Here is an 18,249-nt window from a genome sequence, read left to right as displayed (position 1 = left end):
GGTAATATAATCACAAGAATAAGAAGGGGCAGGAAAATTGAATTAAAGTAGTGATATTGATGGCATTACCCATACAGGGATAAAATATTATTTTACAACACACTAAGACATTTTAAAAGACAAATTTGATAGTGTACTAAGGCATTTTCAAAGGCAATAATCTACCCCTGGAAAATATCTTAATAATAGATTCTTGGAAAGTTATCTCTTTCAGGAAGCTAAGTGACCAAAAATATGAATTCAGAATACAAGGGATTAAAGCTAAACTGAAAGGGATTAAAGTATTCAAAGTCCAATACATTTTCTTCAAAATTTAAGAGAAACGGCTGAACCTGGTGGTATTCTGAATGTTAATAAAATGCACCATTTGTTCAAGAAAACAAAGCTTGAATACCAACTGACCATTGCTATCCCATCAAAATAAAAGCTGAAGGCATCACACCAGTTCTGATGCCATGCCCTAGACGGAGACATTCTTTATATATTCTTATTTACTACTGAGTGAACTATGACAGGTCTCATGCCAATCAAGAATTTAGTTATTTAGTAATCTCGTCTCACTCTTCCATGCTGCTCCTTCACATAAAACAAGCAAACAGCCCCAAACAAATTTAGTTTACTCTCATTTATTTAGGTGAACAGAGTTCAATATGATTCATCAAGGGATGCCTGGGTGGCTCAGTGGTTGAGTGTCTGCCTTTGGCTCAGGATTCTGGAATCAAGTCCGACCTTGGGCTTCCTGCTCAGCGGGGAGTCTGCTTCTCCCTCTGCCTATGTCTCTTCTCTCTCTCAGTGTCTCTCATGAATAAATAAATAAAATCTTGAAAAAAAAATACGATTCATCAAAATAAAACAGACCACTCTCCTGACCTCTAATCCTGTCTACCTGGATGTTCCCTACTTGGCTTTAAAAAGATATACAAAAATCTATGTGTCCAGACTATATCCAGCTCACCTGAATGAATATTAATGAACTCTATTGTCTCTCAACCCTGCCTCCCCCTGCCCCCCCCCCCCCATCTCAGTATCACTTAATTGACTACCAATCTTACTTCTCTTTCCTCCACTGGGTGAACCGAAAGCATGCACGCAGGCAGGAGAGCATCTAAACAGTTTCTGCTTCCACTTTGGGACCTAAATATTTCTCAGGCTGGCAGTCTGGAAAGTACTTGTTTATCACAAAACCAACAAATGCATGCAAATAACAACCATTAAAAAGAATCCTTCTTTTGTCCCCAATTACATGCATCTATGCTCTCATTCCCTGCCTAGGACTTTCCTTCAGGACACCTTACAGTGTGGTAAAAAAAAAAAAAAAAAAAAAAAAACAGACACCCAAAATGGTGTCACTTAGGCCGGGTTTTCAAATCTGGGATCAATACCTAGTTTAATTGCAGTTTTAATCTCCCCCAGAAATGTAGTCTTAATCAGTTAGTAGTATTCTGATGGGTTCCATTTGAGTCTGGCAGGGGCTCTCTTCATCCCCTAAGGAGGAGGAAGGAATCTGTCTGATAAGATACCCTCCACTTCTTTCCAGGGAAAGCAACCCTGTTGGTAACAATCCTTTTCTTTTGCTAATAACTTTCTTGCCCCACCCTCCTTCCTGTAAAAATCTTTCATTTTGTAGAACTCCTTAGAGTTCCCCTCTACTTGTAGATGGGATGCTGCCAATTCATGAATCATTTAATAAAGCCAGTCAGATTTTCAAATACACTAATTTGATTTTTGTGTTTTAACAAGTGTCACTTGACTTGTGGCCCTGCTTTTGGTCATTTCTGTTATCATGGGTTTACAATATGGAAAATGACTTGGCATCCATAATAATCATGCCCATGTTCAGTGCACTTCTTCCTTGATTGTGGCCCTTAATTACTCTGAGGTCAGTTGTTTCCCTTCTAAGGTTTTTTTAAAACCAACTTATACTTCTGTGATCAAAAATATGCTATAACTCAATAATATCATACTGTAAGCTCTAATCATCTTATAAACAGTAGTTAATATGGAACTAACCCTTCTGTTCTTTCATCATTGTTGGACTTTGATTCTGCTCTTTCATTTCTAAAGCTGTATGGGGTTTATTTTCATTGTTTCTTTCTCTTTTGAATAGACAGAGCTCCTTTTTCTGCCAGTTTTATTGAGATATAATTGACATATAACATTGTATTAATTTAAGATGTAAAACACAATGATTATATATATAATATATATTTTATAAAAATATAAAATATATATTATATATATATATTGCAAAATGATCACCACAAAAAGTTTAGTTACCATCCACTAGCCCACACAGTTACAAAAATATAAGGAATACTTCACACATTTGCATGTCATCCTTGTGCAGGAACCACGCTAATCTCTGTAGAGTTCCAATTTTACTCTGTGTTCTCCCAAAGTGAGCACTAGAGCTCCTTTTCTTTATTCCAATGGGAAACAATTTTCCACATTTTTCTTGTCTGGATTCCTACAAATTACAATTTACCTTCTCTACTTTAATCCTTTCCAGTTTGTTCTTTGGAAGAGCCAGCAACAAGTCCAATCTAGTCACTTCCTTGCTTAGTTTCCTTATAGTCTCAAGAGTTAAGTCAAACCTACTAAGGGAATCATAACAAGCTGGTCACCATGCAGTCCCTCCCTGGCCTTCAGCAACACTCCTTAACTTTCCTAACTCCTATATGAAGACCCAGACTGCTCTTGCCACTTGGAATCACTTGTAGTTCCCCAAACAGGACAATTCATTCTCCTCCGTGCCTTTACATAGGTAGCTTTTCTCTTACTCAATATGCATTCTGACCTCTTGCCTCTCTGCCTGGCCACTTCAGCTAGTCTTCCAAGATGCAGATCACTTTGTAACATTCTCAAATATCTACCTTCATCTCTCCAAGTCAGCCCTTCCAGCTGAGTTCAGCTTCTCATCTCTGTAGCCCCCAGTACCTAATGCTTCCATTTATCATGTGATTGCATTGCATCATCCGTTTACTTGTTTGCCTTCAGCAGTATAACCAAAGATCCCTAAAAACAGGGACCATATCCTAACCATCTTTGTATCACAAGCATCCAGTAATGACTGATATTAATGGAATCTAAGAAAAATATTTAACTGAGAATAACAATATTCTACTATCAGTCTGTTCTCTAATGTTGACATAGCTACCTTGAATTGTGTTGAAAGTAGAAAAGGCAGTACCTTCACTTGAACTACAAAGGAAACCAGGATCTCTCATTAAGGTTCAGGGTATTTCCACTGTGAAGTATGAACTTTAATTCTAATAAAATTGAACAGATGACCTTACCAGTTTGATCAACTCTTCTCTCATTGATATCTGTATCGCAGATGGCATAAATAACTCAACATGTATTTAAATAATGATTTTTAAAATTGAAATAATATAAAATATTTCAAATTTATTAGGTATGCTTTCCTTCATGAGTGCCTTCTCAGGGGATTAGCCTCCCTGCTAATTTTCAGACATGCTTTCATATGGCTTTTCATATGGTTCTCTCCTCACTTGTTTTCTTTTGGGAGGAAGGCAAATGTCCTTTCACAATGATATACTTATGCTTTTCTGGACTCAAAGTGCTGAGAGTTAAATTTGAAACACCACTTTTTTTGTTTTTATTTTTTGAAACACCACTTTAATAATGCAAATATAATTTACATATTTTCATCAGGCAAAGATGGAACACATACCCAATATACATCAACGGACAATGACCTAACAGAAGTTGCTTTGGTTCCCTTAGATGAGAATGATCCAACATTGACATTGGAGGTTACAAATGTGGTCCATTATCACATGTGGAAGGGAATGAGACTAGCCTAATGAAAACAGTTCTTAGAGGTGTTGGGAGGCAAGCCCTTGTGGAACATATATAAAATGTGCAGTATTATTTATATGGTATTCTTATTTAGCTTCCCATGATTCTTGTGCCTATGGAAATAAAACAATGAAAAATACTACTTTTGCTTTCCCAAATATAATCAATCAAATATGATTATTCTCAATATATTTCAACGTTCTCTTTAGGATAGAGAATAAAAGTGGTAGAGGTTTCTCCACATTAGAATAAGTAATGAATCCCTCATGAGTAGGGGACACTGAGTCATCCTTTTTTTTTTACTATTCCTCACCACCCTTAACTCCTATAAAAATGATGATGGCAGTGAAAAATCCTGGGTTGCCAAATTTTAGGATTTCTTGAGCTTCCCAGAATCATTCCCCATGTATGGACCAAGTAACAGAGAACACATTTAAATATAATAAAGTTTGAGTGTGCTTTGCCAACAACCCTGAACAGGTTAACATTGAGAAGGGCCCAAAACTCAGTAGGTAATGAGAACATCCAATGTGGTTTTCTCTTAGTGCAGTGTCAGGCATTAAATATTAGTGAATTGACTGTTTTTGATGGATGGCCTGAGGTATTCAGTAGCTACTCATAATTTAGTATTGAACAAATTACCACTAATAACTTTTCTGACCAAGTTAATGTAACATTTCTGTAATATATTATGATCTGGAAAAATCACACAGCAATTATCAGAAAAGCAATTTTTTAAATCAGTATTTGGTACTAAGTTAGGCCAAGGTCAGAGTTAAAGGCAGAATCAATAGTTTGTTTTTACTAGGTCCTTTAGTATTTGACCTTTAAACTGCTGTTTCGTCATTCTATAGCTATTGCAGAGTAAGTGATCATGTTATATCCAATTTCATTGCTAAAATAAATACAAGGTCATTGCCTCCAGCAGGTGACTGGAAAGAATACAGTGCAATCTTCTTATTCATAATACCCCCCAAAAAACTAAGAATTTTTCTCAAGGCCTTTTGAATGTACTCGGAATGTAAATTAATGAAACAATAGGTTATACCCATAGTCAGCTATGATCAATTTAATATGGCCAAACAGACAAAAGCAGTTTCCTTAAATAAGAGCTACCCAGGGTCTTATTAGTGCAGAGAGAAAAAAAAATCAAGGTCATGCTAAAGGTGTATGACTTCATGGTGGAAAATTTTAATCCTCCAAACACCTCCCAGAAAAGAAACCAAAAGCAAGAGGAACAATAATCATTAGGCAGATTTCAAAATCTCATTTAGACCAATGGACAAATACTAAGGAAAAAGAGTAGAAATTCTAAATATACTAAGGTATATGTTTTTACAGAGTAAGGTTGACAAGGTTGGCAAGGCGTGGTACGTCTCTTATTAGAATGGCATGTAGAGGGGTACATTGGTGGCTCAGTGGTTGAACAGACGTCTGCCTTTGGCTCAGGTTGTGATCCCGGGGTCCTAGGATGGAGTCCCACATCAGGTTCCCCTCAGGGACCTGCTTCTCCCTCTGCCTATCTCTCTGCCTCTCTTCTGTGTCTCTCATGAATACATAAATAAAATCTTAGAAAAAAAAAAGAATGGCATATAGCATTATCACCACACAAGTTTACATATGAGAAAGTAGGTACCCTGAAATTCTAAAGTAGCAGTTTCATGTGAATTACATCTTAGAAAGAAAAAGGTCTATGAATTGATTTTAGGAAAAAAATAAAAATTTTTACTTATCTTTTAGTCCTATCTTGCCAAATTTAGAATGATCAAAGAAAAAGTGATTATAATGTACTCTGCTAAAATATAAGCAACGTAAGGTGAGAAAACATACTTGTTAAATGATATTTATTCAACTATATGCAAACATAAAGATTAAACATGTTTGCCTCATTATATTTGTTTCCAACTATTTTAATATATAGTTAAATTTATATTATATAATATTTATGCATACATAAAGTGAGGGCAATCACCATCACAGAGCTTGCGTGAGCTAAAAAATAATGGTCATGGCATTAATGGACTTCTAATCTATTTAATATTGTTTTTGCAAGCAGCTTTCAAAACCAAGCAATCTAATCTTTTCTAAATGGCATTATAGTAGGAAAAAGGTCATGTGTTTAGACTGGCAAGCCCATGAGGAAAATAATAGTAAGTTTCTAGTTAGACTCTGATGTGATAAATCAATAGAACTGTCAACAGCTGGGTCCTGAGATTAACACAGATGTGGGAAGAGAAAGCAAACATAACTGTGGAAATGGAAGCAAATACTATGCTTACAGACAATAGCCATCTGGGAATCGTTTCTTCGAGCAGGAGTTATAAATCAAGGCAGTTTGCCTGTAGAAAGTTCTAATACCTTTTTGTAAAAGTACTTTATTATAATGTGGAGATTTATCCTAATTCTATATGCTATTGACATAATCCAACCCAAGAGTATTACCAAAGCATAAATTGTACATTTACATTGGCATGACTTCTCTTCACCATAGAATATTCAGAGGTAAATAGTAGTTTCCTTGTGCCCCTTTGGCATTTACATCCTTTTGTATCAGGAAGCACTACTGATGAAGAATTTCTATTTTTGCCAGGTATCCTCTGGAACACTTAAAGGAATTCAGGATGAACATCATACTATGTCAAGACTGGGCTTGCTTAAAAGTATCAAATATCATGTGCTTTGCTTGGGGGAGCTGATAGTGTGGCATGTTATGACACTATACAAGCTTCCTTTGTTGAATAAACTTAAAGGACTATAAGCTATTATTTCATATCCTGAAAGACCCAAGGCATAGGTACTAGGATGGGAGAATCTCATGGAAACACTGGTACAGTTTACCAAGTGGATGTTTATCCACCACTTGCAAGTAATGAGAGGTATGTCAGATGCAAGTAATCAGTATCTTATGTGAGAGGCTGATTCCTTGAAATCATGAAGAATGAGAGAGGAATAAGTGAATGTCAGCATACTACCCAAGAGCCCAAAGGAGTGCCAGTAACTAGGATGTTGAAGCAATCAAGAGCTAGAAGTCCCCTAAGATATTTGAGTAAGTGAAGTGTTGCTATTGGAAAATAAGCTATGATACTGGAAATCGTCCTTTCCATGTCTGTCTTTCACCTTTCTCTGCTCTTTACTCAGGAAACAGATCCTTGTAGATTACAGTTAACAGGATCCCTTGCCCCTGATTTCCAGCTGGATTCAATCGCCTGACAAAGATGCAGGGGAAGAAGGAAAATGTAATTAGTATTTTGAGCTTCCACTTTGAAGAGAGTGAATTGGTGATATTTTCTGTTAAAGTTAACTCCTATCGATGTGGCCCCATTTACAAGACTCCCTTTTCTGACTTTCAGTGTTGGTAACAGTTCTGTGATAACTCTCCCTGGGCACCATGCTATTCCCTGTGGTCACCAATATCCCACTCACAATGTGGTAAATGATCCTCTTTTATTTTTTAAATTATTAAAAAGATTTTATTCAAGTATAATTAACACTCAGTGTTATATTATTTTCAGGTATAAATATAATGATTCAACAACTCAATAGTATTCAGTGTTCATCATGATAAGTGTACTCTTTATCTCCTTCACTATTTCAGCCATTCCCCCTGCCATTCACCTCCCCTCTTGCAACTACCAGTTTGTTTTCTATATTAAAGAGTATATTTTTGGTCTTTTTCTTCCTTTGTTTTGTTTTTAAAGATTTTATTTATTTGAGACAGAGAGAGGGTGAGAGAGTGTTTTGTTTCTTAAATTCTGCATATGATCGAAACATATGGTACTTGTCTTTCTCTGACTGGATTATTTCACTTAGCATTATATTCTCTAGATTTATCCATATTGTTGCAAATGGCAATATTTCATTCTTTTTTTGTGTGGCTGAATAATATTCCATTATCTCTATTTTCTCTCTTCCTTCCTAAGGACAAATATTCGGATTGCTTCCATATATCGGCTATTATAAATAATGCTGCAATAAACATAAGAGTACAAATTTATTTTCGAAATAGTGCTTTCATTTTCTTTGGGTAAACACCCAGTAGTGGAATTATTGGATCGAATGATAATTCTATTTTTAATTTTTTGAGGAACCTCCATGCTGTTCTCCACAGTGGCTATACCAGCTTGGATTCTACCAAACATTTGAAGAAGAGTAAATATCTATTCTCAAACTATTCCAAAAAAAAATAAAAGAGGAAAGATAGATTAAAAAGCCAGTATTACCCCAATAATGAAACCAGATAAAGACACCACAAGAAAAGGGAACTATAAGCCAGTATCTCTGATGAACATAGATGCAAAAATCCTCAACAAAGTATTAGCAAACTGAATCCACAATACATTTAAAAAATTATTCAGCATGATCAAGTGGGGTTTATTCCAGGGGTGTAAAGGTGACTCAACATTTGCAAATCAACTGATGTGATACATCACATTAACCAGAGAAAGGATTAAAAAAAAGTGTGATTATTTCAATAGTTGCAGAAAAAGCATTTGACAAAGTACAACATCCTTTCATGATAAAAACTCACAACAAAATGGGTTGAGAGGGAACATATCTCAACATAATAAAGAGCATATATGAAACAGAGTGAACATACTTAATGGCAAAAAACTGGAAGCTTTCTTTGTAAGATCTGGAACAAGACAAAGATGTCCACTCTCACCACTGTTATTCAAAATAGTACTTGAAGTCCTAGCCACAGCAATTATATAAGAAAAAGAAATAAAAAGTATCAAAATTGGTAAAGAAGAAGTAAGATTTTCACTATTTGCAGATGACATGATACTATCTATAGGAAACCTTAAAGACTCCATCAAAAAAACTACTAGAACTGATAAATGAATTCAGTAAAGTCACAAAATACAAAATAAGTGTACAGAGTCTGTTGCTTTTCTATACCCTAATAGTGAAGTAACAGAAAGAGAAACTAAGAAAACAATCCCATTTACAATTATACCAAGAAAGATAAAATATGTAGGATAAACCTAGCTAAAGAGGTAAACGACCTATACTCTGAAAACTATAAAACATTTATGAAAGAAACTGAAGATGATACAAATAGAAAGATATTCCATGCTCATGGGTTGAGAGAACGAGTATTGTTAAAATTTCCATACTACTCAAAGCAATCTACAGATTCAATACAATCCTTATCAAAATACCATAAGCATTTTTCACAGAATTAGAAATCATCCCCTTTTTAATACCTTCCTCTACTTTGTAACTTCAGAATGCCATCTGTTCCTGTGGTAACTCTACCTGTGTACTATTTTAGATAAAGAAGAAACACATGAAGATACAGAAATAAGTTTCTCTGAAAGTCAAGATATGTTAGCTCAAGAGACCAGTCACTAATAACTCTATGAACCTAGGAAAGTTATTTACCTTCTCTAGGTATCTTTTCATTAAAAAAAAAAAATGGACTTCTGGAATCTAAGGTTTATTTCTGCATCTAAAATTTTGTCTTTCTATTATTCTAGACACAGAAATCTGATTATAAGAGAATATATATCTGTTATATCACACCCTTCTTGTATCTTGGGGCACACTGCTGATTGCTTTATCAATATCCATTCCCTTTTCCTTACAGAATCCCCAAAGTTTTGGGGTGGCAATGTGGTCAGCATAATAAAATAGGATAGTAATAGTTTTTGGAAGAATGAGGCAACCAAGTGATTCATTACTGGTCAATGAGATAAAGTCAAACTTATTGTAGAGTTTTTGGAAACATAAGAGGATGTCCCAGTTGGGGTTGCCTTTTCTGCCACTTGGCTTTTCTCTTCTTGCCTGAAATATGGACTTGATAGCTAGGGTAGGGAATCCTTCCTGAGAGTGACAGCAGCAGTTGCATCCTACAGCAGATAGAGGGTGTGTGCTGATAACATCATTGAAGTGTCATCCCAAACCTGGATGACCTATCTTTCAGTTTTTCACCTGGTAGACCTTATTTAATGCACTTTTGACTTACTATAAAGTTGTTTATGGAACATTATACTGCATTGAAAGTGAGTGCTTTGCAGCAACATTCAATGACATGGATGAATATGTCAATAAAATAGGGCAGCCCGGGTGCCCCAGCAGTTTAGCGCCACTTTCAGCCTAGGGTGTGATCCTGGGGACCTGGGATCAAGTCCCGCATTGGGCTCCCTGCATGGGGCTTGCTTCTCCCTCTGCCTGTGTCTCTGCCTCTCTCTCTGTTTCTCCCATGAATAAATAAATAAAATCTTAAAGAAAAATAGTCAAGGAAGCCTATCCTATAAAACAACACACAGCTTCACTTTTTCATAAAGTTAAAAAATGAAAAACCAAACAGTATGTTTTGAAAATTGTACTGTTGAGATGCATGTTTGTTTTTATAACTGTTTTTTAAAGGCAAGGAACTGAAAAACATAGTATTCAATCTTGAATGCAAATTTTCTAATTTATAGATATTAAATGAATATATCTAGATACATATGTATATGTAGCTGGATACTTTCCATTTTCAGTTTGAGACACCTATGTATGCAGCACAAGTTAAACATGCTAAAAGTCCAATGTCTTTCTCCATATGTCTACAAATATTTTTTAGGCTCACTTTTTTACAAGTAATCAAACTTCTCCAGAAAACCTTCCAAATTCAGATTTTCCTTTCATTCTCATAATTTACCAGCTTAAAAAATATGTTATCAATCAAGTATCTCATCCATTTTACAACTCTGCCATTCAAACTCCTTCTGTTACCTTCCAGCTCTTTTGCATTGCTGGGATGTTAATGGAAGAAACATCAAGCTCAAAAAAAAAAAAAAAAAAAAAAAAGAAAGAAAGAAAGAAAAAAAAAAGGAAAAAAAAAAGAAACATCAAGCTCAAAGAGGAGACTAGACACTAATTATTGCCTGTGGTTGGATAGTAAGAGACACAAAATCCTTCAGTGACAATCGCTTACTTTCAGCTTCTTTCAGACCAGCATTCAAAGTTCCTCACAATCAGGTGTCAGCCAACTTTTCTAATTTTCTTCCTTTCTCTATCTCAGTCCTTCTCCAGAAATTCCACCAGAACCAAACCCCTTCTTCCCTCTAAACAACCCATAGACTTTTCTGCATCAGAGTCCCTCCAAAAGCGTATTTTTGTTCACTTATATTCTACATGCATGGGAGGCTCTTCTTTCTATGTATTTAAATTCAATTCCATTCTTTAAAATCCAGCTCAATTTTTATCAATTTCTTGGCGATATTTCCTTGGAACTGCTGCAACAATTTTCATTAGAAAAAAAAATCACTTGCTAACACATCTGTACCATCTCTTCTGCTCCCATCTCACTTGTCACCATCATATGCCAGGACTTATTCTGGCAGAGGATGGAAGTTCAGTGAAGAGTTTCTGATTGCTTGGATCCCAAGATATTTTCAACTACTCTTTTCAACTACTATGTTGGGATTTTCTCTAAAGTGTATAATTTTATTTTTCTCTTGTCTCCCCAAGTAAAATTCTTTGATAGAAAGAGCTATGTCTCTCACATACTGTTCTGATCTTGCCAAGTTCATTCCTCATAAAAAGTACTCCATAAAAATTACTGATTTACTTTAAAAAGATAAGAACATTAAATTTGTGATTAAGAATTACCTCAGATATTAATTGCTTTACTTTTAAAAAATACACAAACCAAATGCCTCCTATAGAAACCAAGTGATTTCTATAGAAATTAGGAAGTTGATGCTATCTTCTGAGTAAGGTCACCTATGAATCATAATCAAAAGTTAGAGGAAAAAACAAACAAACAATAAAAACAACAAAAACTCAACACTTCATAAACAAATTTACCAAAATATTCCAAAGTTTTTGAGAAAAATGTTACTTTCATTAGGCAGATGGCATGGAATACCACTATTAATTTATAATACTATTATACTATTTCCCAGATTGCATTTGAGGATTTATTTTCCTTAATAAATCTTAACATATTCTCAGGATGCCTGGGTGGCTCAGTGGTTGAGCAACTGCCTACAGCTCAGGGCTTGATCCTGGGTCCCAGGATTGAGTCCCACATCAGGCTCTCCACCGGGAGCCTGCTCCTCCCTCTGCCTATGTCTCTGCCTCTCTGTGTCTCTCATGAATAAATAAATAAAATATAAAAAAAATCTTAATGTAGTCTCAGGATACATATTTTCAATTTGTTTATTGCTGACAGTTGTTGAAATTTGTAGCATTAATGTAAAATACAGAAGTGTCCTCTCAGTATTTTAGGTCTTCATTAATAAACACATTTATTTAGAGTAAACCAGTAACTCAGTAGAAGAATAATTTCTATTACTACTGTCTATACTGAACAATATTTTCATAGTGTACATATGTAACATGTAATAGTGTGTATGTATATATAATATGCACTTACATATACACACACATGGCTTACATGTTATTCATAGGAAATTATCTACATCACTAATGATAAAATATGTTATAAATCAAGGAATCATTTCTTATAATTTTCATTAACAGTACATAGTTTGGGGGTTTAGTACTTGAACATAATTAAATCAGAGAAGATGGCATTGATGTTTTATTACAATTACCTAGCATATAATGTCTATCACACAATGAGTAATTAACAACAGATGAGTGGTGGTTTGTGATTTTCTTGCCAATCCTTTAAACATGTCTCTTGTTGCAGGGAATAATATGAAGTCATTATCATAAATTCAATTGCAGTGGTATATGTTCACAATTAACAGCTTGTATCGTTTTACCTTATTCTTACACAATAAAGTACTGACTTATATAATTTAGAGTCACATAATACTAATTAGCTCCATCTGTGTGGCATTTTATTTAATACTGAGAAATCCAATTATGGGATCATTTGATAAATTAAAAAATCATGCCTCAAATCCTTGGAGATAAATGGCATGAGTGCATGAAAGAACTATAGGTTAATTTCTGGTAACATATTAGTAATCATAACAAGATGTGAAATAACCCTTTCAAGTATTACAGAGCCATTTAGTAATGTTAGCTGAGAACATAGTAGAAGATATTTCATGTGAAGATGGTAGTGATGGAAAGAAAGAATGAGAGAAGGAAGATTGAGAGGAGAGAATAATCTAATTCCGTGCAAATGAAAGAAAATAAACAACTAACCATGCAAAAGACTAAGTAATGGAGCAGTGAGAGACGCCATGTTAGAGCCATTTGAATTATTCCATGTTGTACAGTTTAAAATGAATTACAAAAAAATATAAATAAAATGAATTGCAATCAATTTGTGATTATGGACTAGAAAAGTAATGTGGTTGATTTTATTGTTTGATTCAGGGATCAATTAAGAAAAACTAATGACAGGAAGGTAAGACATGAAATCGTGTCAGGAAAGAAAGGAGGATTCATCTATAATTTAAATATGAAATAGTGACCTAAAACAGACAGATATTTGGGAATGGCAGAAGGAACACACACACAAAGCATTTGAGAAACCAAGATTTAGAACTTGATGATGTGGAAACGAAAATGAGTGAATGGTGGTGGTGTAATTCTGTGGGAATAAGAAAGTAGATACCAGGTGTTAACCTTCCTAGCCTAGACAAGCAAGACTCTCTCATTCCTTCTAACCTGAAGAAGGACTTCATATCTCCCTGCATTTATTCTATTTAACTGTTTGAACAGACAAACTTGTTTAAAGTGTCATGATCAGTCATTGAAACGTCCCAGATCTCCTCATGGAGGAGTAAGAATTTTAACAGGATCTGTCCCTGAGGACAGTTCAGAAGTGCTTAAAATCTGCTCTTCCTGTGAACTCTGAGAAAGTTTCCTTACATATTTAACTAGAGAGGAAAAACACATTTCTTCTCCGATCACCTGGTGAACTAAAGGAAAGGAAAATGTTCAACTTTGGTTCAGAGAAAAGGAATTCACAAAACAACAAAACAACTTAGTGGCGTCTATGTCTATACTATGGAAAGCATATTCACATAGTCTTGCTGTGCTTCAAATGAGGGATAAATTGCTTTGGCAGACCAACGCTTTCTCTGAGTTGAGTCCTACACAGCCAGATGACACTGGTCAGCTCTGTATTTCTTAAAATGTTTTCTTCCTAAGTTGGTTTTTACTGCTGCCTGTTTCCAAGATACCAGGAGCTGAATATATTGCAATTTTCTACCTTAAATGTCAAAACAAAACAAAAACACCTTGTGGCTGTCCCCAGAATGTACGTCACTGTCCTATCTTTATTTATTTATTTATTTTTTGATCAGTGGTCTAAAACCCAGGTTTCAGTTTGTTAAAAACATTTTTAAAAATTCCACAATTTTCTATGTTTAGGGTTAATGTTTAAGCCTTATTGCTGCTTTGTTGAGAAAAATCCTTTCATCTTTTTCCAAAATATCTGAATATTTATGTGTTCACCAAGATCCATTCATCCTTTCCTTTTACATAACCCTAGTTTCTTTTGCAAATTAGCTTGCAAGTATTGAGTGTTTTATTAGGTTTGACCAAGTTGAAGATTTTGGTAACATCATTTGAAAAAAAAATTGTCTTTTTGCACTGATTTGTGTTGGAAAAATGTGATATTTCCAACATATAGATCAGTGTATCAAATGTATGGTTCAACTGAATTGTTCTTATTTTTACTTGTGCTTATTGGCCAGTTTTTAAAAAAAAAAAAAAACTTTACAACTAAAACAAAGTGTAAAAGGCTCATAAAGAATGTAAGTCATCTTGAAGTCTGTTAGATAAACTAGGAAAACACTTTCAATTTAAATATTATTCCTTTAAATCAAGACTTTAAATAAAAGTTTTGATTACTTAACACTGATGAAACTACCTGATTGAAATTATGATACAATATGTATTGACATTGTTTCTAAGCCATTTAAAGTACAAAGGAGTGTTTCATATCCTTATTCAACTAATCTTTGGCGCTGAGGACAAATTCTACTTTCCTAAGATGCTATGGAAGTAGTTCTTGATTACTTTTCATTTTGAAAATTTCAGGACATTATCTGAAGGAGAACATTCTGTCTTTGGCCTGTAAAATCTGTACTACAGTGAAAAGAGGATGCACAGTGAGAGACAGTTCTTAAGTAAAATTCTGTGTGGCTTCCTACTAGCTGTTTTACATTGAGGAGGCAATTAATCTCTCTCTATTGTCCTCTATGAAAAAAAGTGGATAAAACTTGCAGAATCACTACAAGGAGTAAGTGAGATAATGAATGCAAAGCGTCTGGCGCTTAGGAGAAACATAACTGGTAGATACTTAAAAGCAAAAAGAAAAAAAAATATCCTACACATTCTCACTATGTAAAAATAAATAATATACAATTTTATTTTAGATGCAATTTTAGTCAGTTTCAAATTTTCTGTTATGGATTCATTTCTTCTGTCAGTGCTAATGAATTTCAGACTTTTATTTTTATTATTTTTATTTTTAAAGATTTTAAAACTTTATTTGAGAGAGGGGAGAGCTAGTAAGCATGAGCATGGCAGGTGGGGGAGAGAGGTGGAGGGAGAGGGAGAGGAAGACTCCCTGCTAACCAAGGCCCTGACCCCTGAGGCTCCTAATTTCCAGGACGCCAGGACCATGACACCACGATGCAGATACATAACCAACTGAGCTGCCCAGGCACCCATGGACTTTTTCTTATTCAAAATTATGATCATCCATGTTAAGAGTCATTTAGGTTTTTGTTTTTCCTTTCTGTCAGAATGTTTGCTTTTCAATTTAGTGCTAACTTGAAGCAATACAGAAGCATTTATTTTTTAAAAAATATTCAAGTCATTCTTATTATGTACTCCTTATGAATTTGTTAAAATGAATTACATTAGTTAACTTTGTGTAACTTAAGTGGTTAATAGCTAATTTATATACACATTTAATTATTAATTTTAACTTACTAGCAATGAAGACAATTGAACACTTTGTACGATTTGTAACAATTTAATATCTCTCATGTATTATTAAATCCATGCTTTATTATCATTCTGCGGCTTTTGAAAACAAATTTGGCCAAAGGATAAATATAGGAGAAAATAGAAAAGCAGAAATAAGGGAAATAGTCCATTATAATGGGAGATAAAAGGCTGAATTTCAAGAAACAAAAGGATAAGAAAGACCCTCCAAAAAAGCTTTAAAATATATTAATGTAATATATAATAAAATATAAATTTTATATACAGCCTGAAAGGAGAAGAGAAAAAGGAATACAGGATTCAGAGAAAAAAATGGAAATAGAAACAGTAGATACTACATTATATTGGGGGAAAATACTTATACAAAATAATAATAATAATGGCTAGAAATTAATGAGAAATTATTATGAGCTAAATAATCTAAGAACTTTAAGTATATTATCTATTTTAACTGTCAAATAGCATTAAAAGGTAGGATTATAATTACCTTTTTTTCACAGACAGCAAAAGTGATGCTTGAAGAAATTAATTGGCTACCCAGGGATCACAAAGTTTATAAGAAATTATGGCAGTTATATTATCAAGATTTTGTCCCTACAGCCACATGCCATAGTTACATTTTATTATATAACAAGTCATTCTAAAAGTTGTTGGCTTAAAAAGCAAGTCATTTACTTTTCTCAGGAATCTGAAATTTGGGTGGAAATCAACAAGAATGGAGAATCTCTGATATTTGCCGTTTCACAGTGAATTTTTCAACTGGAGTAGATAATCCTCTTCTAAGATGTCTCACATAGCTTACAAATTCGTGTTAGCTATTTATTAAAACTTCAGCTGATGCTGATGCTTGGAGAGGGAGAGCTCTTAGATCTTTTCGGGGGGGTAGTGTGAGGACATGAACTGCATGAAAGATAAAGAAAATAAGCTATAATCACTTAGTTGATCCCAGTGGATTGTGAAATTTGTTAGAATTAAGGAAATGGAGTGATCTGGAAGGCTATGAGGTGGTGGCTGAGAGCAGAATGTTTGGAACTGAGATTCTGGAGGAAACAGAATTGGTGATGAAAATGACTGAAGAGAAGCCTGGGTGACTCAGTGGTTGAGCATCTATCTGCCTTCAGCTTAGGTCATGATCCCAGGGTCCTGGAATCAAGTCCTGCATCAGGTTCTCTGCAGGGACGTGGCTTCTCCCTCTGTCTATGTCTCTGCCTCTCTGTGTCTCTCATGAATAAATAAATAAGGTCTTAAAAAAAAAAGAAAAGAAAATAACTGTGAAGACCAGTGAGTGATTATGGTAGAATGGAGATCATTGGAGGGGATGAGTTTGAGGTGTTGGAAGGGACCTCTTTTTGGATATTGAAATCCACAAGCAAACAATAGGGGTAGTTGTGGACACAGTGACAGTAAGCATGCAGCTGAGACCTTCAAAGAACAAAGAAAACTAATTTGCATGGGTAGGAGAGATAGTGAGGTCAATTGGGATATGGAGTTAGGACATCAAAGATGGTTGTTGTAGGAAGAAGAGGATGACAGACTGTAACCAACAATATAAATAAGAATCAAATTAGTTGTAAGTTCAAAATTATACTTTGTTATAATATACATGTGTGTATACATATATATGTATATATACACAATACATGTATATATATATATATATATATATATATATATACATATATATTTACCTCTAGGCATAAATAAAACCAAACACACACAAAAATCTCCCGGTAGGATAATTAAATGAATATAGAGAGCAGAACTCCAACGTTTACAACTTCTCTGTTTTATAGTTCAGGAAATTTTAATCACAAAAAGCATAGACAACAATGACATCCCCAATGATATCATTTATCCTTAATAATTTGCTGATTTGTTCTCCATTAGTGAGATTGTTTTAATCAATATTGTGTTTCCAAGCAGCAAGGCACAGCTGCTGGTGCTCCTTTCTCTTCTTTTCTCCTCTTTTGTGGCTAGCCTGATAAAATGTGTAATTTTTATGTGCTTTCCTAAAGGTTAAAATGCCCAGGAAACATACATTTTTTTTCAAACTAGCTGTCTCCTTTTTTTTTGAAGTGAAACTAAAATGGAAACCATGTTTTCCCTTTCTTCATTTTGTCTGCGAGTCCTCATTGTGTCTGCATCTGTGCCTGATGTATGGCAGGTACTCAGTTAATCTTTGTTGAATGACTGAATTGAAATGGCTAAAGGGAAAATTGCAAAAACTCTTGTTTTACCCTCACACCTAACCATTGTGATCTAAGGGGAAGAATTAATTCAGGAATGGTGCATTAATCAAACCAGAGTGGTATCCCAGAGTTAAGAGAAACCTGAAGGTAAATTCCTCGTTTCTTACATGTAGGGTACATTCAGTAGAGCTGATTTAATAGAAGGCATCAGGTTATAGCTCAGAGAATGCTTTTCATTTCTCTGGAGAAAATAAGAAGAAATGAATTTTAAGTTGTTTAAGAGGGATTTATAGACTCAGTATTTGAGCCTTGTGACTCAAGGTAATAATTTATGGAGAAAGTGGTAAAATTTTCATTT

The 18,249-nt window shown here is 34.5% G+C and overlaps 1 protein-coding gene and 1 non-coding gene across 2 annotated transcripts in view; both read right to left on the bottom strand.

Annotated features, from left to right (window-relative positions):
• The window catches only part of HCN1 (hyperpolarization activated cyclic nucleotide gated potassium channel 1), a 386,229-nt gene that overhangs the window by 127,167 nt on the left and 240,813 nt on the right, over window positions 1-18,249 (bottom strand). The gene's annotated exons all lie outside the window — the stretch shown is intronic.
• Window positions 2,303-2,406, bottom strand: LOC144313161 (U6 spliceosomal RNA). Its single transcript, XR_013378889.1, has one exon. It is a non-coding gene; the product is annotated as a U6 spliceosomal RNA (small nuclear RNA).

The sequence above is a fragment of the Canis aureus genome, chromosome 4, assembly GCF_053574225.1.
Source record: "Canis aureus isolate CA01 chromosome 4, VMU_Caureus_v.1.0, whole genome shotgun sequence".
Lineage (NCBI taxonomy): Eukaryota > Metazoa > Chordata > Mammalia > Carnivora > Canidae > Canis > Canis aureus.
This window is presented reverse-complemented; position numbering and strand designations above follow the sequence as displayed.